Source organism: Panicum virgatum, chromosome 8K (genome assembly GCF_016808335.1).
Source record: "Panicum virgatum strain AP13 chromosome 8K, P.virgatum_v5, whole genome shotgun sequence".
Taxonomy (NCBI): Eukaryota; Viridiplantae; Streptophyta; class Magnoliopsida; order Poales; family Poaceae; genus Panicum; species Panicum virgatum.
This window is the reverse complement of record NC_053143.1, coordinates 44,605,841-44,630,369: the sequence shown is the minus strand read 5'-3', so window position 1 is coordinate 44,630,369 and position 24,529 is coordinate 44,605,841.

Below are 24,529 nucleotides of genomic sequence, written 5' to 3'. Positions count from 1 at the left end.
GAACTTTTACAGAAAGGACCTCGGAAAGATTTGACTTAGAGCAATCGGGTCCTCAAGCATGGCCGGCGCAAAGAAGAGGAAGGCCGGCCAAATTCCGGTGAGGTGGCTCGCCGGCGGCGAGGACCAGGGGGCCAGGGAGCTTCAGGAGGTCGTGGCGCACTTGCAGGATGGCTTGGGTGTGACGCAGGGTGGTCGGATGTAACACCCTAATTTAAATTCCAGCATTTATTAACAAATTTAATTGGCTTTATTTAGATTTTCTAAGGTTTATTGTGCTTAGATGACATTAAATCTAATTTTGGTTCTTTAGTAATTAAAATTTTACCATAGGTTTAAATTTTGTGTTGCATTCATGCTGGTGCATAGCTTTTAATTGATTGAGTGTGGTTTGAATTCAAGTTTTTATTTGAATTCAAACTTGTTTGAATTAGAACTAGAAGTGAGAGAGAAATAGAAAAGGCAAAATCCAAAACCCAGCCAAAACCCAAAACCCGGCCCAAGTCAACCCAGCACCGGCCCACTCCTCCCTCTCCTTTCCCCGCGGCCCAACCCGAGACGGCCCAGCCAGCACCCCGGCCCGGCCTGCCCCGCGCTCCCGCTCGCGCAGCAGCCCGCAGAGCACGCGCCCCGCCCCTGCCAGCCCGGGCCCAGCCGTCAGCATCGTCCTCCTCCTCCCGCAACGCCCGCCCGCGATCACGGCCGCGATTCCCGCCGGCCTCTCCCTGGGCGCGCCTCCCCAAGATGCCCGGGGCCCCCCTTTAATTGGCCCCGCAGCCCTGCGCCTCCCTCATCCTCCCATCCCCAGCCGCCTCGACGCAAACCCTAGCCGCCGTCGCGCTGCAACTTGCTCCGCCCGGAGCAGAGCCCGCGTCGCCGCGGCCACGCCCCTCCGCCACGCCGAAGGAACAACTGGCGTAGCTCACGACTTGTGGGTAAAGATGTGCAACCTCTGCAGAGTGTAAAACTGGTATACTAGCCGTGCTCACGGTTATGAGCGGCCCAGATCCTCCTTTTGATTAGTGGGGTTGTCTCCTTCCGACGAGGGAGGTGCCTCTCGGGGTTACCTTGGTGGCTTGGTTTCGGTTTGGTTCTCAGTAGTTTCTTAATTAATTCTGATTAATTACTATGTAACTGGGTTAACGGTAATTCATCAACTCGTAGTAAATAGCTTTAATAAAATCTTGCCAACACTTAAAAGCTAATGCAGTTGAGTCAGCCAACCTTAGAGCCTCATAGTTTGTGTTATACTTGTTGAGTACAAGTTGTGTACTCACTCTTGCCTCTTCTCTACTTTTTCCTCTCGGATACGCTACTGCTGCTCAGTTCCTGCCGACGCGAGGGAGTTCGCTCAGCGCTACCAGGACTTCGAGGACTTCTAGGTGTTCGTCTCCCAGTCGACGTCCCTGTGGCGCCCTGCTTCAGCTTCGGAGAGCTTTATTCGTATTTTGTACTTCGCTTCCGCTGTATCAGACATTTTGTCATTATTGTAATAAATAACATTCGTATTTCGATTTATTATATCTTATTCGTGATATGTGCTATGATATACTGTTCATTCTGTTGTATATATGTGTGACTTGATCCTGGCACGTATATGATTGCTCGGTTTATGTTCTTTTATAAACCGGGTGTTACATCGGAGGAGGTCGACGGCGATGAGCAGAATCCGGCGGCGGAGGCACACGGCGGCGAAGGGGGCTCCGGTGATGGATTGGCAGAGGAAAGAGGTTGAGGAGCTCCACGGGGTGGAGGCAATGCTTGCTAGAGGGTCGTGGAGGTTGGGGAAGGTCGGGAGCGGCGGGTTCGTGGTGGAGCAGAGCTCGCCGGAGAGGAAGATAGGTGGCGGCGGGTTTATGCCGGCGAGGGGGCTCATCTGGGCCTTCTATAGATCTAATAGGGAGTGGATGAGCAAGAGGTGAAGCCTGGGAATGAACTTGGCAGGAGAGATGGCGAAATCGGCCACGGCGGCACTTACCCGCGGGCGGCCGGCGAGGTGTCGCGGGTGGGCGGCTTGGCGCGAGCGCGGATGGCCAGCAGGTGTGAGGGAAAAGGCGGCGGGAGCTTGCTTGTGACGCGTGGAGGCAGCAAGTCGGTGCTTCGAGGCGGTGCGGCTACTCAAGGGTGGAAACAGTGGTGGCGCGCTCGCCGGAGCAGAAGAACAGGGGCAGCGAGATCGGTGGTGCTGCGTGGAGGAGGGCGGGAGTGTCAGCGAGGGTTGGTGGGGTCTAGGAGGTGCAGGGAAGCTAGGCGGCGCTCCAACGGCGGCACGGGGCCAACCAACGGCAGGGAAAACCGGCGGCGGCGTGCGGTGCAGAGCTCCGGTGGAGCTGGAGGTGGAAGAAAGGTGGTAGGGACCTTCCTAGAAATTGTGAAAACTTCAGGGGTTCCACTGTAAACAAAAATTTCCCACTATTATTTTGCTCAAATGAAAAAGTTCCCAAAATGAAAGTTGTTCAGTTTTTCAAGATCTACAACTTTCATGTTGTGCAAATTTTCATTAGATCAAAGAATTTTGAAGTATTTTGAAAAATTTGGAAGAACTTGAATTAATAAAGGAAAACACCTTTTTGATAGCAAAATTCAATAAATTTGGGGCTTATTTGCATCAAAGCTGCCAAAGTTATGATTACTAGCATATTTGCAAGAAAGCCCTTCATAAATTTGAAAATACTTCCTATGTTAAAACTTTTTGCAAAAAGGGGCTAGTAATTTTGTATAATTACATATATGCCCTTAATTTTCATTGAAAATTTTTGACTATCACACAAGGGTAAATACACAAAATGCACACAAAACTTAGGTTCCAATAGCTAGACACCTGAAGTGTCATAACCTTCCCCCCTAAAAAGAATCTCGTCCCGAGATTCCAGAGTAGGAAATGGACTGGAAGGTTAGGTACCTGGATTCGTTCTAAGGAAGTTGGGAAAATTTTGTTGGAGGTAGTGCTCTGTTTCCCAGGTGGCTTCTTCCTTGGTGTGATTGTTCCATTGGATCTTGTACATTTTAACCTTTGCTCTTCTGGTGCTTCTTTCCTTAGTGTCGAGGATTTTCATTGGATGTTCCACATATGATAGATCTGACTCTATTTCCAAGTCTTGTTGTTCAACAATCTCCTCAGGGACTCTAACACATTTCTTGAGCTAAGAGATGTGGAAAACATCATGGATAGCTGCTAATCGAGAAGGAAGTTGAATTCGGTAAGCCACTGGTCCACATATTTCAAGGATTTCGAAAGGTCCAATGTAGTGAGGCGCTAACTTTCCTTTTATGCCGAACCATTGAACACCTTTAGTTGGAGATGCCCACAAATATACGTGATCCCCAACTTCGAATTGCAATGGCTTTCTCCTCTTATCTGCATAGCTTTTCTGACGAGATTGAGCTGCCTTGAGATTCGCTTGGATAGTTTTCACCTTGTTCTCCGCTTCAGTTACTAAGTCAGGTCCAAAGATTTTGCGCTCTCCGGTTTGTGACCAACTCAATGGAGTCCGACATCTTCGGCCATATAATGCTTCGAATGGTGCCATCTTCAAACTGGACTGGTAGCTATTATTGTTGGAAAATTCTGCTAAGGCTAAACATTTATCCCAGTTTTTGTCATACTGGATGACACATGCTCTGAGCATTTCCTCAAATATTTGATTTACCCTTTCGGTTTGCCCATCTGTTTGAGGATAATAAGCAGAGCTACGAATCAACTTAGTTCCAAGAGAAGCCTGTAGTTGCTCCCAGAAATGTGCAACAAATTGTGCTCCACGATTAGATATGATTGTCTTGGGTACACCATGGAGACGAACTATTTGATCAAGGTAGATTTCTGCATATCTTTTAGCAGAATAATTAGTATGCACGGGGAGAAAATGGGCAGTCTTTGTCAATCTATCCACGATCACCCATATTGAATCATGCTTCTGGGATGTGTTGGGTAAGCCAACAATGAAGTCCATACTGATGTCCTCCCATTTCTAGGATGGGATTGACAGTGGTTGAAGTGTACCTGCTACCTTGAGATGACTGGCTTTAATTCTCCGGCAGACATCACACTCAGAAACATACTTGGCTATCTCCCTTTTCATTATGGTCCACCAATAATGTTGTCTGAGATCTTGATACATCTTAGTACTTCCGGGATGAATGGAGAACTTTGAGAAATGTGCTTCATCAAGAATTTGCCTTCGGAGTTGATGGTCCTTAGGAACAACAATGCGATTGTCGAACCATAAAACTCCCTTATGATCCAGATGAAAACACTTGTACTTTTCTTCGTCTTGAGCTAGCTTTTGCTTGATAATTTTGATACCTTCATCCTTTAATTGTGCTGAGATGAAACTATCTTGGAGCGTGGATTCCATTGCTATGTAACTCAAGCTTCCTTGGGGAACCATCTCTAGGTTCAGCTTTCTCATTTCATTGCATAGAGTCTCGTTGTATGATTCCGCCTCTAAGCAATGACAATGTGACTTGCGACTAAGTGCATCCGTAACCACATTTGCTTTGCCGGGGTGATAATGTACTTCAAGATCGTAGTCCTTGATGAGCTCTAGCCATCGTCTTTGTCTCATATTCAGATCAGCTTGTGTGAAGATGTACTTGAGACTCTTATGGTCAGTATAAATATTGCAATGAGTTCCCATAAGATGATGTCTCCATATTTTGAGAGCATGAACAACTGCTGCTAATTCCAGATCATGAGTGGGGTAGTTCTTCTCATGATTCCGAAGTGCTCGTGATGCATAAGAAATTACCCAATTGTCTTGCATAAGCACACATCCGAGTCCAGTGCCAGAAGTATCACAATAAACATCAAATGGTTTGGTATTATCTGGTTGAGCCAGCACTGGGGCAGTAGTTAGTTGAGCTCAAAGAGTGTGGAATGCTTCTTCACACTTATCATTCCAAACAAATTCGACTCCCTTTTTCAATAATTCCGTCATTGATTTGGCTATTCTGGAGAAGTCCGGAATGAAGCGGCGATAGTAACCGGCTAAGCCAAGGAAACTTCTGATCTGATGGACTGAAGTAGGGGGCTTACAATCCATTGCTTCTTGAACTTTGCTCGGATCGTCGGATATGCCTTCACTGGAGATAGTATGTCCTAGAAATTTCACACTATCCAACCAGAATTTACACTTCGAAAATTTTGCATATAAGCGATGATCCCGGAGTCGTTGAAGAACAACTCGTAAGTGATTTGCATGTTCCTCTTTATCCTTGGAATAGATCAGAATGTCGTCAATAAAAATAACGACAAACTTGTCCAATTCTGGCATAAACACCGAATTCATCAGGTACATGAAATAAGCCGGTGCATTGGTAAGGCCAAAAGACATAACCAGATACTCATAGAGTCCATATCTGGTAGAGAAAGCCGTCTTCGGAATATCACATGGCCGAATTTTGATTTGATGATAACCGTAACGGAGATCAATCTTGGAGAAAACTTTGGCTCCAGCTAACTGATCAAACATGATGTCTATGCGGGGAAGAGGATACTTGTTTTTGATTGTTACCGCATTGTGAGGTCTTGTTATCGCCATAAATTAACAGGATTAATTTATGGGCCGAAAGCAAGATGGGCTTAAAGCAGAAGATTAAGAAGGCTTGTAAATCGGCTCCTGCGTGAGCATTTGGGCCACATGGGCCATGTATCCTTAGATTTAGTTTAAGATTAGAGATAGAGTCCGATCGGGACAAGATTAGTTTAGATTGTTTCCCAAGTCTCCGGACTATAAATATGTACCCTATGTTATTCATAAAGGAGAAGATCATCACGTCTCGCAAACAACAATCTCGGCGCATCGCCATCCCTAATCCTAGGGTTTTCATCCAAGTAAGCGCCATGCTGCCCTGATTGCTTCTCGCGATCAGGGCAGCGTTGTTCTTGCTTTTACCTTGGTATTACTCGTACTGAAGCGTTTTTTATGGCGAGTAATGCTAGTTATCCTGATGTTCGTAGCATGGCTTTGGTGGATCTGTTGTGCTTTGTTGCTTATCATCTACGAATATCATGTTGTTTCTGTGCAGTCATGTTTTAATCTTATGCTAGTTCTTGTCGCATAGAATTAGTTGCACAGAGACAACGTCCTGCTTCTTTTATGTCTAGTAGATCTAATCTGTTATGGTTTGCTCTTATCTCTAAGAGTTGGCGTAATATCTGTTAGATTAGGCCTTGCAAACGGGTTGGATGATCCGGTGGCGTACTAGATGCGTTATCTTAGCCTTAATAGGGATTGTTCCGGGAATCGGCTCTTGCTAGTTCTTAGGCCTCTGTTTTGGGTTTTGGTTTAGTTATCTGTTACGTTCATTAGGCCTAGTCACGTGTAGGATGTTCCGATCTAGCAGTGAAGCTTTTACCATCATGGATTGGATTGACTAGATTTAATTGAAGCAGCTTTACAGTTATTTGCTTTATTCATCAATATCTGGATAGGTGCAGATCCAATCTGACACCGGGACTCGATCGACTCTTTAAATCCGATGTAAGAGTCGTCCCGGGGAGCCGACCACGGCTCGGACTTATGTTTACACGTGTCTTTGTATGCAGGAAACTGTTTGAAGCACGTTCGCACCCTCCTGATCGGGTATAGGTCAGGTGGCACGCCCGGTTTTCCATGGAACCTCCGGGCGCGTGACGGAATTGCGGGCCGTCGACGAGGGAGCAGTGCCTGCCAGCGCCCCGGTGACCTCCCGGCTCTTCGTGTTGCCTGTCGCTGCTCGCCGGTGGGTTTCGACCGACAACACATTCTGGCACGCCCTGTGGGACGCTTCTCGGCAACAATGTCTGGAGCTCAAGATCAAGAACCTGCTCCCAAGCCTATCATGTATGAAGAGCTCCCTCCTGAACACAAGAAGAAGTATGATGAGATCAAAGCTCTGTTGGAAGCCGATCTCATCGGCTCTTTTGAGAGGACCCGCAACCATGGCATTAAGTGGAAGGGGTTCTCGCCTGAAGGCGCTCTCGACAACGTAGATTTTGTTGGGGATTGGACCTTCGGGTCAAGCCCTCACCCTCGGAAATGCTCCCTAACCTGTTTGCAGGGCCACAACGAAATGGAGCTAAGCGCACCCGAAGGTATCGGATGAACACTAAGAAGCGCAAGCTCGAAGACCATGACCTTCGGGTCGAAGGATATCACCTTCTGAGGACCGAAGGTAACAGATAGCTGCCCTGAAGCGCAAGCGCAAACTCCAAGACCTTCGGTCCGAAGGATTTTGCCTCCACCGCGCCGAAGGTGACGAACGGCTACCCGGAAGCGTAAACTCGAAGATCAAGACCTTCGAGAGAAGAGCCCGCGACCGGGAACGATGGCGGCTGGTCGATCGTTGATGGAACCTACATGACCCAAATTCCCGGAGGTACCCGAAGGTTATGGTGACCTTCGTCAACTGAAGACATGTGAGTAAAACGTGAGTATGTAAGAAGGTCGGAGTTGTACACCTTCCGAATACGTGAGAAGGTCGGATTTGTAAACCTCTCACCTTATAATTTTACCCCGGAATCGGCCAAGAGTGAGCTGTAAATAAGTTGGGAGGGGGCAATTTAGGAAAACCTGGTCGAGGGCTAGGGGTATAAATAGCCCCCTCTCTCCACAGTATAAAGGGTTGAAATTTCTGATTATTATTGGAGAGTTCGACACTTACTTTCATTGCCACCTTTCCTACTGTTCATGCTCCCTGTCTGGGCATCTACAAAGCAAAGATCCCAACAGCGGCGCCCACCGTGGACCCAGTGATAAGCAATCACTGGTTGCTTATTTTGGTCGAAGCTATAAGCGATTGCGGACCTTCGCATTTATTTACAGTTATTTCATACAATGTAAACGGGCCGTACTCTTTTCCTCACAAGGGGAAACTCCGCACAGGAGGTGAGGTTTTTGATGAGGCGGACCCAGTGTAAACTCTCAATACAATGAATTTCCCATCAACCAAGTGTCACCTTCGCCGAAACAGCCCGGAAGGCAAGCTTCGGGGAGCATTTACATACTGCACAAAAATAGTAAGTTAGCAAAGTACGCAGAAGCCGCAAACTTTGCATACTTATCAAAACGCCAGGGCTTCGACCTTACAAATGGGCCGAACCAAAAAACCTTCGGCAAAAAAGCAAACGCACAATAAGTGCAAAAACGCCAAGGGGCTTCGACCATACAAATGGCCCGAACCAAAAAACTTTCGGCAAAAAAGCAAACGCACAATAAGTGCAAAAACGCCAAGGGGCTTCGACCATACAAATGGCCCGAACCATAAAACCTTCGGCAAAAAAGCAAACGCACAATAAGTGCAAAAACGCCAAGGGGCTTCGACCATACAAATGGCCCGAACCAAAAAACCTTCGGCAAAAAAGCAAATGCACAATAAGTGCAAAAACACCAAGGGGCTTCGACCATACAAATGGTCCGAACCAAAAAACCTTCGGCAAAAAAGCAAACACACAATAAGTGCAAAAATGCCAGGGCTTCGACCTTACAAATGGTCCGAACCATAAAACCTTCGGCAAAAAAGCAAACGCACAATAAGTGCAAAAACGCCAAGGCTTCAACCTTACAAATGGTCCGAACCAAAAAACCTAAGGCAAAAAAGCAACTTGAAAGAATCGAAAGACGGATGCCAGAAAAGGGGGAGACGTTTTTTCTTTCCGAACCCTCGGCATCCATCATTCGACTATCCTATGAGGCAACGCCGCGCAAGGAAGGGGGGAGACGTTTTTCCAAGAACAAAATTTGCGCGCATCGCCTCTTATGGCTACAACTTGTCAACCGAAGGAAACGACCAGCAAAGCACTAACGCACAAAAAGGGACACCAACAAACCAAGTGCGAGAAAGGGGGGAGACGTTTTTCTTAAAATTCCTCTCGCACTTAACTCCTCGGGTCCTAACACCAATAACGAAGTGTAACATAGCACCTCGAAGGATGCACATATCAGAGCATCCCGAAAGATGAGAACAAAGCATCTCGAGTGATGCAATCAGCAAAGCATCTCAAAGGATGCACACACCAAAGCATCTCGAAGGATGCACACACCAAAGCATCTCGAAGGATGCACACATCAAACCATCTCGAAGGATGTACACACCAAAGCATCTCGAAGGATGCACACGTCAAACCATCTCGAAGGATGCGCATTTCAGAGCACCTCGAAGGATGAGAAAAAAAATTCTCTCGAAGGTCGCATCCAGAACGACAAATCGAAGGATAAACACAGGAAAGCATCCCGAAAGGTGCAATAACAGGCCTAGAAAGAATATTATACAATTTGAAAGGCCTCGCGAAGGTAGCATTCAGACAACAAAACAAAAGTTACAATGAATCACGACCGGACCAGCATAAGTACTCTGCAACGCTGCATCCAGGATGAGCAAGGCTGAAAGCCACCCAGCTCATCAATACCCTAGCACTGTTTGCGTCCTACAGTAGGGGAATATTTACAATCCAAAGTGCCGGAAAACTACCAAAATAAACTACAAGCCAATCTACACCTGAGCCCCCGAAGCACCAGCAGCAACATTCTCCGAAGGGGACCTCCGATCCTCGGACAAACGATTGTCCTCCGAAGGCTGATTAGGAGTCCCCTCCTGCACCAAACAGACGAAATCAATTAAAAACAAACAAAAAAAATGAAAAGTTGCTAGAACCAAACCTACCTCAGCAGCTGCGGCTGCCAAAGTCCGAACGGCAACTTTGCCAGAAGTTTCCCAGAAACGCTCAAAGAATGCAGCCTTCACATCCTGAATTCTTCCCACCTCCGCTGCCAAGCCTTCGTAGGGCACATACTGAAAATCATCGAGTCGGGCAAGGTCAACTGCGCCGGCACGAAGAAGATTTCCAACAAGCCCCTCGAAGGAGACAGAGGCCGCGTTGTCATTGGCGATACTCATCACCTCACCGAGGCCTTCAAACTCGGACAACAGCCAATCCAAAAGCAGGAAGAAAACTTGTGGACCTTCGACTGGCTCAATCAAGGGCAAAGGCTTAGCCCCAAGGGCAGAAAGAGCCTTCTTGTACTCCCGGTAAACACCTTCGGCCCGTCTAGCAACCTCGGGTATGACCCGCTCGAGCTCAGTCACTTTAGCCTGAACCCACTCAAGCTCGGAGATCCTACTCTTAAGTTCAGCCTTCTCGTTCGCATCAGCCTCCACGGTCCTCCGAAGGCTCTCCAGAACCTTCTCGTTATCCGAAGCAATAGACTCTAGCCTCGAACACATGGCTTTCAGTTGCTGGTTCTCATCCTTCAAAACGAGATTTTCAGCCTCAGCCTGCCGGAGCTTGTCAGCCAAACCTAGTCTTTCGGTAGCACTCGCCACCCGAAGGTCCGCATCCGCTTTGGCCTTCTGCATCAAAGCTCGGCTGGCGTGGGCAAGTTTCTTGCTCAGATCAGCAATGATGAAAGCAGCGTCAGAGGTAGATGCCTCCGCCACAGCTGCGTTAAACCCTGAATCAAAAAACAAAATCACCTTCGGGAACACTAAAAATTGAACAAGAGATAAACAAAACAAGACCCCACACCTTTCTCGGGAGGGAGAATCCCAGTCGCGCCAGGCCCTTGCATCGCGGCCAGGAGCTGTTGCATCGACGCCGATACAGCTGCAGAAAATAAACAATGTAAAAACCCCTTCGGAAGCGGCGAACGAACTAGGAAATCAGGAAAGGTCAAGTACGTGAAACTTACCAGATTCGTCGAAGGTCATTCCCTCCAAAGCCTCCACCTCCTTGTCCGAAGATGGAGCAGAGGAACCTCCACGAGCCTCCCCACCTCTAAGCGCCATCAGCGTCTCACCCACCAAGACCTCCCCCTCCTCGATGTTCAATGCAAGAACAGGCTGCGTGACCTTCGGCGCAGGAGCCGAGACTTTTGTGCCATCGGCCGTCGAGGAAGCCCCCTTCGGCATGGGCGGCTTCAGAAGGTCCGCAGGCTTGGTCCCAGTCTTGACGAGGCTCTGAATCCTCCGGCATTTTGTCATACCTTCGGATGAACAATGAAGATTAATCAACACTTTCGCAACCTCAACCCGACGGCCGGAACCGAAAAGCATGGTCCTGTACTCATCGTTAAGATCATAACGGGATCTAAAAAGCCTCCCTTCGGGAACTACAATCTCCCCGCCCACCGTCCCCATGAGCTCTTCCATAAATGAGGGCGTACTGCTGTCGCCCGAAGAAACCTCCTCATCTTGCGCTTTTCTCTTCGCGCTCTCTGCCCGCGCAACTGAAACCTTCGTGCTCGAAGGTTTCCGACCGCGACCGCGCCCCCGCTTACCGGTAGACCCGGAGCTCCCCGCCAACTCCACCTTAGCCTTTCCTCTAGACTTCGCCTCAGGAACCTTCGAACCTACGTTCCCCGGCGGAGTCATCCTAGGAACGGCGTTAGCCGGGACCGAACGAGGCTCGTAAGCGACGCCCATCTCAGCTAGGCAACGGTTCAACCGAATGTTTCCTCCACACACCTCCACCAAAGAACGGTACTCCTTTTTGTTCCATGGCCCAAGAATCTCCGCGGCCTGACGCTCTAGCTCGTCAACAATAACTTCATCACTACCACCTTCAGGTCTCCAAAGCCCAAAAACTAGAGAAATGACATCGTACTTCAAACCAACAAAGCGCTTGCGCTCGAACCTCAACGGAGACCAGCCAGCAGCCAGTGGCCAAACCTTCACAGCCAGAAACTCCTCGACAGCATCCCGGCCACCACAAACTTGGCAAGCTGACATGAAAGCTTCCAGGCACGACTTGAAACCTGGCCCTCGTTTGTTGAAGGCAGGCTGATAAACGTGATCGAACATCTCAATGTCCGAAGCAAGGAGATACTTCTCCTCGCTAGAACCTTCGGGATCGGGGAAGCCAATCATCGCGTAAAACCAGTATTCCAACCAGTTCCCTTCCCACTTGTTCTTGTAAGCTGTCGAGAGCATAACCTTCAACAGGCCAGTCCTTTTGTTCGGCTTACGAGGAACGAAGGTGCAGCAACCGTTCTGAACCTCGCTAAGCTCATCATCGTCATCTACATAGACCTTCTGAGGCTGGCAGTGTAGCTGAAAGAGCTTGCAAAATGCATCCACAGACACCTCCCCTCCGAAGCTCCGCACTACCCACAGAAACTTGGACAATGTAACAATCCCGTTCGGAGTGAAATGGTGTAGCTTCACGTTGAATGGCTCCAAAAGCTTCGGCACAATTGGATCCATCAGAAGTCTAAGTCCCGCTGTAAAAAAATCCTTAAAGACTACAACCTCGCCGGTCTCCGGTACAGGAATCAATTCTGCCCCCGGAGGGTGGCAAACCCCCGCGGCGAAGTAGCCCTTCGTAACGTAGAAGTCTATCATGCTCTGAGATACGACAGATGGCTCGAAAAGCAGAGTCTTACATTTCTCCGGAGCCATCAGATCCGACACGTCCGCAGAAACAGCCGAAAGGCTTTCGCTGGACTGCTGCTGCTGAGAAGGCTACGAACCACCCGCCTCTCCTTCAAAAGCTGGACCAGAGTCTGTACGGAGAACTGCCCTCTTAATGAATGCCATAACTACAAAAGTAAACAAAAAAACGAAGTCAAATTACAAACAAATACTCAAACGAACCTTCGATCAACCTCGCTGTCTGTTTAGTGCGAGCCATGTGCCTCAAAGTTACTTACACCGAGGAAAACAAGCAGCTTCACCGCGCACAAGAACCTTCGGACAAAATGCTTTATGGCAAAAAGCGACGAAGGATAGCAAAGCTCGAAAGGGCACAGGTTTTACCCCCCTCCTCCGCTTATATAGGCGGTGAAAAGGAACAGTTCTAGCGGTAAAACCGAGGAGACGTCAGCCCAAGCGGCGCAATCAGGCAACGACACGTACACAACAAAAACCAACCGTTGCAGCCGACGGTTCGGGAGACGTTTTTCCTCGGGAGCTTCCCGAAGGTTACGCGCAATCTTCTTCATTAACAAGGGTTCGGACCGTCGGCTTCGGACCTTGCCCTCGAGGGGCTACTGTTGGGGATTGGACCTTCGGGTCAAGCCCTCACCCTCAGAAATGCTCCCTAACCTGTTTGCAGGGCCACAACGAAATGGAGCTAAGCGCACCCGATGGTATCGGATGAACACTAAGAAGCGCAAGCTCGAAGACCATGACCTTCGGGTCAAAGGATATCACCTTCTGAGGACCGAAGGTAATGGATAGCTGCCCTGAAGTGCAAGCGCAAACTCCAAGACCTTCGGTCCGAAGGATTTCATCTCCACCGCGCCGAAGGTGACGAACGGCTACCCGGAAGCGTAAACTCGAAGATCAAGAACTTCGGGAGAAGAGCCCGCGACCGGGAACGATGGCGGCTGGTCGATCGTTGCCTAGGCCGGTGTGATTACCATGGGCCAGGTGATAGGCCAAGGGGAGATAGTTCTTAGTTGGAGCTAAGGAAGGACCACAGAAGATGAAGTGCTCTAGCCAAAGATTTAAGAAGGCTGTGTGTTCCTTCTCAGTCACTGGACCTTTTGTTTTCATGTGCTGATTCATGTAAGTGCCCCAGTTTGTGCAGTTAATTTTGGAAGAGAGTTTGAAGGGGACTTCTGCCATTTTGTGGGCAGCAGGATTAGGAGATCCAATGTCTAGGCCAGTGATCATGGTAACATCTAGCAGAGTAATGGTCATGGGTCCATGACCGAAGAAGAAGTAGTTCAGAGCATCAGACCAGAAATAACCGATGGTTTTCAGAAGATTTTCATCTTTGTCAAGGGGTGACAGTGATAAGCTAAGTGCATCAGCTATGTTCAAATCCTGCCACAAGGGCATATAGGTTTTTGCTACTCTGCTATACCATGTAATCCAGCTCTCAGGGGGATTAGGCTAGGCTCTCAAGCAGTTGGACCAGAGGTTCAGATCGATGTTTTGATTCACAAAAGGAATCCTATTTGCTTCACAAGAGATCAAATCTATGGGGTTTTCATGGGTTTGTGGGCCAAGACAGAAAGATTTTGGATTGGAGAGATGCGGTAGAAGGATGTCTGACACCTGAAGTTCAGAAATTCAGAAGTATGCATATGGTGTCATGTTTCAGAGTTTAGTGTTTCAGAGGCTTGGTAAGCTGAAGAAAACTAAAGGATTAGGCCGAATATTACCTTCAGGCCGCAGATTGCAGCATCATCGATTGCGGAGCTTGTCGTCTGAGCTGCAGAATCTGCCATGGTTCAGATCCGTTGACTTAGGGTTTGGTTGCTGAGGGTTCTGATTCGAATTTCGGCTGCTTGGAGAGTTCTTGCTCGAATTTGTAGAGCTTGGTTTTCGAATTACGCTCGAATTTGAGAGTTCGTCGAGTTCTGTTCAAGTTGGAAGTGATACTCTATTCTTGTGCGGGTTGCTTCTAGTTTGAATTTTGTTGGCTCTTGGATATTTATAGAAGCCTGATGCGTTGCCATCGGCTTTTTTGAAAAGTAAGCGGATATACACGGAATTGAAGGAAATTCGACTTCATTAAAAATAAAGATCATTACAAGGAAAGCCGATTTTACAAAGGAATCAATCCTTCGGCTTTGTGATCCTACCCCTACGATGCTACCTACTGCTACTGCTCGTAGGTACCTAGTACCTACGATGCTTGGGCTTCGGGCCGGCGCATCCCCGCTGCCGTCGTCGTCGCTGTCATCGTCGTCGTCGTCGTCGCTGCTGAAGGCGCTGCTGCCGCCTTCAGACCCGGAGTCGCTCCAGCAGTCGCCGTCGCCGCTGTTCTCTTCCTCGCTGTCCTCCTTAGAGGACCTGAGGAACCGGAAGGGCTTTCCGCCCATCGGCTCGTCATCATCGGAGGGAGAGTCGATCTCCTCTTCCGAGGAGGAGTCGACTCCGTCCGAAGAGGGGTCCTCTTCCTCGCCGCTCTCCGACTCCTCCTGGAACAGGAGCCGGAGGTCTTCTCCTTCAGTTTCGGGCTCGTCCTCCTCGGAGATGACCCCGAATTCGAACTCCTCTGCATCCCAATGCAGAGGAGCCAGCGCTTCATACGCTGCTATCGGGTCCCATTCGGGGGTCGGCTCTCGGCTCTCTGGGATACAGTCGATGGAGGAGGCGGAGAGGGGAGAAGAAGAAGGAGATGAGGAGGAGGAAGAAGAGGAATCTCCAAAAGAGTTGGAGCCAGAGGAAGAAGAGATGGCCATGGCTGGTGAAGGATTGGGGTTTTCTGCGCTACTGGCTTTGGGAAGAAGAAGGAGTTCGCTGTGAAGAAGAGCCGATTCGGGGTGAGATTAAATAGTGAAAAGATGAAGACGGATCGGCAGTTTCACATTCTACGAGAAGCCAGTTGCAGAGACGTTGCGTCTTCCTTGGTGGTTGCAGCAGTTTTAATGAGCATTAACGGGAAGATGAAGCGACGGAGTGGTTTTGGAACTATCATTGCCAAAACCAGGGGGCATGTGTTATCGCCATAAATTAACAGGATTAATTTATGGGCTGAAAGCAAAATGGGCTTAAAGCAGAAGATTAACAAGGCTTGTAAATCGACTCCTGCATGAGCATTTGGGCCACATGGGCCATGTATCCTTAGATTTAGTTTAAGATTAGAGATAGAGTCCGATCGGGACAAGATTAGTTTAGATTGTTTCCCAAGTCTCCGGACTATAAATATGTACCCTATGTTATTCATAAAGGAGAAGATCATCACATCTCGCAAACAACAATCTCGGCGCATCGCCATCCCTAATCCTAGAGTTTTCATCCAAGTAAGCGCCATGCTGCCCTGATCGCTTCTCGCGATCAGGGCAGCGTTGTTCTTGCTTTTACCTTGGTATTACTCGTACTGAAGCGTTTTTGATGGCGAGTAATGCTAGTTATCCTGATGTTCGTAGCATGGCTTTTGGTGGATCTGTTGTGCTTCGTTGCTTATCATCTACGAATATCATGTTGTTTCTGTGTAGTCATGTTTTAATCTTATGCTAGTTCTTGTCGCATAGAATTAGTTGCACAGAGACAACATCCTTCTTCTTTTATGTCTATTAGATCTAATCTGTTATGGTTTGCTCTTATCTCTAAGAGTTGGCGTAATATCTGTTAGATTAGGCCTTGCAAACGGGTTGGATGATCCGGTGGCGTACTAGATGCTTTATCTTAGCCTTAATAGGGATTGTTCCGGGAATCGGCTCTTGCTAGTTCTTAGGCCTCTGTTTTGGGTTTTGGTTTAGTTATCTATTACGTTCATTAGGCCCAGTCACGTGTAGGATGTTCCGATCTAGCAGTGAAGCTTTTACCATCGTGGATTGGATTGACTAGATTTAATTGAAGCAGCTTTACAGTTATTTTCTTTATTCATCAATATCTGGATAGGTGCAGATCCAATCTGACACTGGAACTCGATCGGCTCTTTAAAGCCGATGCAAGAGTCGTCCCGGGGAGCCGACCACGGCTCGGACTTATGTTTACACGTGTTTTTGTACACAGGAAACTGTTTGAAGCACGTTCGCACCCTCGTGATCGGGTATAGGTCAGGTGGCACACCCGGTTTTCCACGAAACCTCCGGGCACGTGACGGAATTGCAGGCCGTCGACGAGGGAGCAGTGCCTGCCAATGCCCCGGCGACCTCCCGGCTCTTCGTGTTGCCTATCGCTGCTCGCCGGTGGGTTTCGACCGACAACAGGTCTATAATCCACACATAGCCTCAAACTATCATCCTTTTTCTTCACGAATAGAGCTGGGCAACCCCATGGTGAAGCACTTGGTCAAATGTAACCTTTATCCAGAAGGTCTTGAAGCTGGATCTTCAATTCTGCTAACTCTTTTGGTGGCATCCGGTAGGGTCTTTTAGAGATAGGAGCTGTGCCTGGCTGTAACTCGATCACAAACTCAATATCTCTATCAGGAGGTAGCCCGGGCAAGTCATCTGGAAAGACATCCGCAAACTCGCACAATACCGGAATGTCTTCTAGTTTGATATCTTTCATGGCAAAGGTACAAGGAGTAGTGTACTCTGGTGGTGGAAGATAAAGAGTAGTGGTTCCTTGGTATGGTGAATTGATCTCAACGGATCGAGAAGAGATATCTAACAGTACGTTATATTGGGTCATCCAGTCCATAACCAGGATAACATCCATACCTTCTAGACTTAAAGAAATCATGTCTGTTTTAATCAACCTGCTACCCAACTGAATTGGCACACGTCTAAGGATTTGATTAGAAGCTATTTTACCACCAGGTGTGGTGATCAGGTATGATGCCTTAGTAGGATTAGAATCCAATCCTAGTCTTGCCCCAAATTTATCATTAATGAAACTATGGGTTGCACTAGAATCAAACAGTATAAATGAAGGTTTATGATGGATAGAGAATGTAGCCGTCATGATTGGTGCGCCCTCTGGAAGTTCTACAAGAGTAGTAAAATTAATCTTTCCTTGTCACACTTGCATAACCTGCTTCTTGCTCTTGCCCTGGTTGTTCTGCTTCGAGTTTTGACCTTGGGCAGGCTTCTGATTTCGGGGACAAGCCCTAACGAAGTGTGTAAAACTTCCGCAAATGAAGCAACGGTTTTCACCATTCACACGATTGGGTTGTTGATTATTTGGCCTTGGCCCAAACTGTTGTTGTTGATTGTTTGGCCGTGGCCCAGATTGTTGTTGCTGAGGCATAGGAGGTTTAGCTGCTCCTTGCTGCTGGGGTGGCCTGAAAACCCATCTGCCTGATGGCGAATTCCTTTGTGGGGCCCTGGGAACTGTGTTCTGCACCAGACGATACCTCGGTGGCTGCGCACCCGAGGGTCCAGTTGGTGCCTTCCTCTTCTTCTCAGCACGATGCGCTGCTATGCAGTTGTCCTGAGTGATAGCTAGATTTACTAGCTCATTGACGCTGTTGGGGCGGACAAGATTGAGGCGCTCTTTAAGCTTGGTGTTGAGTCCGTGGTGGAAACGATCCCGCTTCTTGGCATCACTATCAGCATGATAACCAGCATACTGGCACAGGTGATTAAAGACCTGTGCATATTGTAGCACTGTGCGGTTTCCTTGTGTCAGTGCCAAGAACTCATTCATCTTCCGGTCCATGAGTCCTTCGGGAATTTGATGCGCCCTGAAGGCAGTCCTGAATTCGTCCCAGAGGACTACATGGTCTGCTGGTAGCGTGGCACGATAATTGTCCCACCAGATACGGGCGGTGCAACATAACTGCTGGGCAGCGAAGAGAGACTTGTTTGCTTTGGAACAAGGTACTGGCAGTAAGGCAAACTTTGATTCAATGGTCCGAAGCCATGCATCTACATCCAGAGGTTCATCCGTCTGATGGAACAGTGAGGGTTGGGTACCAAAGAATTCCTGGTATCCAGCTGCCTGGTGAACATGATCTTCACGTCCTCGCTACTGCGAGCGTGGCTGATTCTGTTGCCCTTGCACTAGTTGGCATATCAGCTCAGTCTGCAGGGCCATGACTTCCGCCAAGCTAGGAGGTGGTTGTGGCGGTTGCTGAGGTCCACTAGCCTGGCCATGGCTAAATCCCTCCGGGGTACCATGTGTAGAGCCCACCATCTGAATCATGGAAGATATCCATTAGATTATAATTCATCTTTGCTTCCATTATCAAATGGCTTAAAACAAAATAAAGACAGTTGAAAATTGAATGATATTGATTATAACAACATGCACATCTCGCATGCTATCCAATCAATTCAACTCACAATGTAAGAAAAACAAGGTTTCCACAAAAACATCGCCATTTATTCCAAGCTTCATGTTACAGTCATGGTGATGGATACTACAAAAGTCACAACCTACTCCCATACTACTATGCTACAAGTGATGTCTCCATACACCATTTTCGGTCTTCAAGGTTAGTTAATTGCACAAGAAAGGCAAATGAGGTTTCTTCCAACTATCCTTGCTGATATGCTGGCAGGAAGTTCTGCAAGAGAAGTGAGATTTGTTTGTTCTAGTATGATGAGATCAGTTTGCCTCTTGCATTCATTCTACTGTCCTTTGTGCTCCTTCCTTTGTCTTCTACGCTCAATCTTCTTCTTTCTACTATTGTCCCTAGGAATTTCGATAGGACTTTGACCTTGAATTTGAGTTTTGGCCCGGGAACAGTTTCGAAAGAAGTGACTAGGACTTCCATAGTTGAAGCAGTGGTTTGTGTCACTCGGACCTCTGGGTTGGTTGTTATCTAAAGGCAACATTACTGGCATACCTGCTGAATCATCTTCGTGTGTAGGGTATCGATCTTGGTCCCTCTTTTCCTTGATAGACGAAAGAGTTCTTGCTCTGAAAACTGTATCAAGGTCAGGAGTTTTGACAGCTTGATGTTCACGACTTGGGATAAATTCCGTGCATGAGATTTCCCATCCAGTCAAGTCTATGGGGTCTAGACTGCACTTGGAATTACGAGTCTCCATTTCCCTAGGCTTCATCGGGAGTTGTGATGGAGGTAAAAGGGAGTCCGAGTAAATATCCTTTTCTTCATTTGTCTCTTCATTGGGCTCTTGATAGTTTACAACCTGAGGTTGGTAGATAGGGTACTCTCTCAATTGGTGCTGTTGTTGCTGCAGTAACTACTGAATCGTCTGTTGTCCTTGAAAAAGTTGGCGGAGCACATCATTTTGGGCAGCTATTAATTCCACTAGGTTGTGCAGTGTTGACGATGAGGTGGTTGATGGCTCACTAGCATTTTCAAAACCTTCCAAGTTATTGTATGTCTCCTGATCCATTAACTTGTGGGCAGAAAAGTATGCTTCTGATTCATTGAAGCATGGAGTTTCATAAGAATCCAGGAATGATCAAACTACAAACAAGGCTAGTTGATCACTTTGAAACTTCCTTGAACAAAAGATCAATGGTACAAAAACTCATCCTAGTCTCAAGTAGCTTACCTCTCCTAAGGTCACTAAATCTAGGTTTTAGAATAAGGCACTCACCATTTTACTATCAATCAATCAACAAAGCACATTGTTCAAGTTTTTAAACAATGCATGCACGTTCTATCGTCCTCACAACCAAAAATAACTGCCAAATACCTTTGGTCTTACGTGGTTAATTTCGGTGGCATACATCTCTCTCTATAAAATCTAGTCGAAGGATCCTAACCGTTCTTAGCCTATCGAAACATAGTTAGTGTACCTGCAGAAAACAAACAGTTAAAAGCCACCTTATAATACCCATAAATCGTCACCCTAGGGCTTTACGGTCTAAGCACCATCCTTAACGAGTCCGACACATTTTTGTAAACACTTTGTTGAGCACATCTTTTATTCAAAACCTTTCTAAGGTTTGTTGTACCACCCGGAGTATACTTGCCTGCTCTGATACCAGCTGTGGCAGAACCAGTTTGAATTACACTAGTTCGAGTGCACTACACATCTAAAAGCACCTCAACCGGTATAATTACTGGTCCTTCGGGTAACATCCCGATATAGCCACTTGATATCGGATCGTAACACAAGTATACATCTCCCACGAAGGCGAGTTAGAGATACAACAATTCCACAATATTTTACATCACATAGATAAGGAGTATAATTTACATCAAAGTTTCGAAGCTAGCAAGCCAAAACTTTAGCTCTTACAGTTTTATTCCAAAGGAATAGGTTTCATAGAAACAAACTATAAAGAAGAGGTCCAGCAGCGGAAAGTAACACACAACTATATACAACCGTCGTGGGATAGATGTCATGACAAGCCCGAACATGACATCATTCATTCGAATCATAGCTGGTGGATGGTTCCCATTCCATCGTCCAGCCAGCAAGTAAACCACTAGGCCAAGTTGAACTAGTGTTTTGGTCATCGGAAAGCATTCCTGAAAACATTATCAAAAGCAAGTCTGAGTATACTAATACTCAGCAAGACTGACCCGTCTAATGGTATAACATAGCCCTTTAACTAGACATGAAATGTTTGTGAAGGCTCTGGAGTTTCTTTTGCTGAAAAGCAACAAAGAGTAGATCCTTAAGGTCAAATTTTAGCTTTCAAATTCTAGTTGGATTAACCATTCTAGATTTGCACCTATCTATACAAGAATGGTATAGAAATTATTTGCATCCAACAATATTGAGTATCAACTTTGTTCAAGTTCTTACTCTTTGGGGCAAAGAGATTAAGTAGTCTCAAAATCCGTGAGAGGCGGAACAGTTTGAACCGATTTTCAATCCTTGCAAGGTAAACCTAACACACACGCTTGGAGCACTATTGAGTCACTCCTAAGCAACCGTTGGCTTCTCATTTCGGTTCATGGATCAGGGCCACTCTCCCCGACTACAGAGAACCGCTCTTCTCTGCACCCGTGGTTTATTGTGCAACATAAAATAAACTTTAGTTAAAATTTAACTTCCTATCTCTAAGAGAGAGTCGGGTAAAGTCCACTTGCCGGGCCGATTAGTTACTAGGCTTGCCGCGTACCATATTTATGGCATGTGGGTAGTACTTTCAAATGCTTAACTACCGCTACCACACACTGCGGCCTTATCAAGTTCATCAACACATACGGACTTCAATAAATCCGCTCATGATCCTTATAGTGATTACAAGAAAGTAAACAATCAACTCCTATAAAGCTCGCGAGTGACAGGCAATCACTCGACTTTTACCGATCCTATTAGCATAGTATTTAACTCCGACTCAAATCTAGTGTTCAGTCAATAGGTACCTAAGATTACGCAACTAGGGTTTTCAATCAACTCCAATAACTTAAATGCGCAAGTAAATAGATTGCATAATTTAAAATAATAGGATTATGCTCCGGGGCTTGCCTGCAGAGGTGTCTGTAGGGTCAGTAAATTCTGGCTCTTCCGAACCAAAGTTCGGAGCTTCAGTTAAATCGACCACGTTGGCCTGAGCTTCAGAAAAGTTCCCTTCTGGCTCCTGGGTGAGCTCGTATATTCCGTCAATTAGCGGGGTGATTTCTAAATGAGATGCAATATTTAGAAATTAATGAAGTGCTTGAGTATAGCTTTCCTTCACTAAAGGGTTCGAAATTAACCAATTAAACAATCCACAAAAAGGTTTTAATTAAATTTGTAAAAGCATAAACAAAATACAATAAAATTTTTATTAGTATATGTTAAAGTTTGAAAAAGGGTTTACAAAATTTTTAAGGAGCTAGATGCACCTTAAAGAATATAAGGTTCAAAGATCACTTAAGGAATAGCTTTAGAGCAAAAGTTATAATTAAAAAGAGCCATTAATAATATTTATTTTTGGAACTTGCTATACAAGGAAACATTTCAAACTCATCACACCAGATGATAGATCTGATTAAAAGGAACACAACAAAATTAAATTCATATTTTTCTGATTTTTCTACATTTTTCTAGTATTTATCAAAGTTCACTAGAAAAGAAAAAGGAAAAGATTTGAACTTTTACAAAAAGGACCTCGGAAAGATTTGTCTTAGAGCAATCGGGTCCTCAAGCATGGCCGGCGCAAAGAAGAGGAAGGCCGGCCAAATTCCGGCGAGGTGGCTCACCGGCAACGAGGACCAGGGGGCTAGGGAGCTTCAGGAGGTCGTGGCACACCTGCAAGATGGCTTGGGTGTGACGCGGGGTGGCCGGAGGAGGTCGACGGCGATGAGCAGAATGCGGCGGCGAAGGCACACGGCGGCGAAGGTGGCTCCTGTGACGGATTGGCAGAGGAAAGAGGCCAAGGAGTTCCACGGGGTGGAGGCAAAGCTTACTAGAGTGTCATGGAGGTTGGGGAAGGTCGGGAGCGGCGGGTTCGCGGTGGAGTAGAGCTCGCCGGAGAGGAAGATAGGTGGCGGCGGGTTTATGGCGGCGAGGGGGCTCATCTGGGCCTTTTATAGGTCTAATAGGGAGTGGATGAGCGAGAGGTGAAGCCTAGGAATGAACTTGGCAGGAGAGATGGGCGAAATCGGCCACGGCGGCGATTACCCGCGGGCGCCCGGCGAGGTGTTGCGGGTGGGCGGCGTGGCGCAAGCGCGGATATCCAGAAGGGGTGAGGGAAAAGGCGGCGGGAGCTTGCTTGCGATGCGTGGAGGCAACAAGATGGTGCTTCGAGGCGGTGCGGCTACTCGGGGGTGGAAACAGCGGCAGCGCACTTGCCGGAGCAGAAGAACAGGGGCGGCGAGATCGGTGGTGCTGCGTGGAGGAGGGAGGTAGTGCCAGCGAGGGTTGGTGAGGTCCAGGAGGTGCAGGGAAGCTAGCCGGCGCTCCAACGGCGGCACGGGGCCAACTAACGGCGGGGAAAACCGGCGGTGGCATGCGGTGCAGAGCTCCGGTGGAGCTGCAGGTGGAAGAAAGATGGGAGGGACCTTCCTAGAAATTGTGAAAACTTCAGGGGTTCCACTGTAAACAAAAATTTCCCACTATTCTAGGGCTCAAATGAAAAAGTTCCCAAAATGAAAGTTATTCAGTTTTTCAAGATCTACAACTTTCATGTTGTGCAAATTTTCATTAGATCAAAGAATTTTTAAGTATTTTGAAAAAATTGGAAGAACTTGAATTAATAAAGGAAAACACCTTTTTGATAGCAAAATTCAATAAATTTGGGGCTTATTTGCAACAAAGCTGCCAAAGTAATGATTACTAGCATATTTGCAAGAAAGCCCTTCATAAATTTGAAAATACTTCCTATGTTAAAACTTTTTGCAAAAAGGGGCTAGTAATTTTGTTTAAATACATATATGCCCTTAATTTGCATTGAAATTTTTTGACTATCACACAAGGGTAAATACACAAAATGCACACAAAACTTAGGTTCTAATAGCTAGACACCTGAAGTGTCACACAATAATGCATTGGCTCAGCAACATGTCCTCCAGGCTGTGCACAGTAGTGGCATTGGCAGGCACTTAGGATTCCATGGCACCTATCACAGGATTAAATCCCTGTTTGCCTAGCCACATATAAAGAACTCCATAGCTTACATCAAGGAATGCCCCACTTGTCAATAGGCCAAACATGAACATGTCAAGTACCCAGGTTTGCTAGAACCTCTTCCTGTCCCAACTTCACCATGGTTTGTGGTCAGTATGGATTTTATTGAGGGCCTACCACTATCTAATAAGCAGGATGTCATTTTAGTGGTCATAGATAAATTCAGCAAATATGCTCACTTCATGACTTTATCACATCCTTTCACTGCCCTCCAAGTGGCACAAACTTATCTAAATACTGTCTACAAGTTACATGGACTGCCCACTGCTATAATATCTGACAGAGATAAGATATTTACAACATCAGTTTGGCAAGAACTCTTAAAGCTCTCCGACACCCAACTACTCATGAGTTCTTCCTATCACCCACAGATAGACGGTCAAACAGAGAGATTAAATCAGTGTCTGGAAGCATTTCTCAGATGTACTGCACACTCCTGTCCTAAACAATGGAGTAAGTGGCTGCCGCTAGCAGAGTTCTGGTACAACACTAATTACCATTCTGCTCTCGGCCATACTCCATTTGAGGTGCTCTATGGTGACCCCTCAAGGCACTTTGGCATTTCCAACCCCAGTGCATGCTCAATCCCAGATCTGGAACAGTGGCTAAAGGACAGGGAATTGCTCACACGTTTCATTCAGCAGCAGCTAACTAGGGCTCAACAAAGAATGAAGTCCCAAGCTGACAAGAACAGAACTTAAAGAGTATTCCAAGTTGGGGAT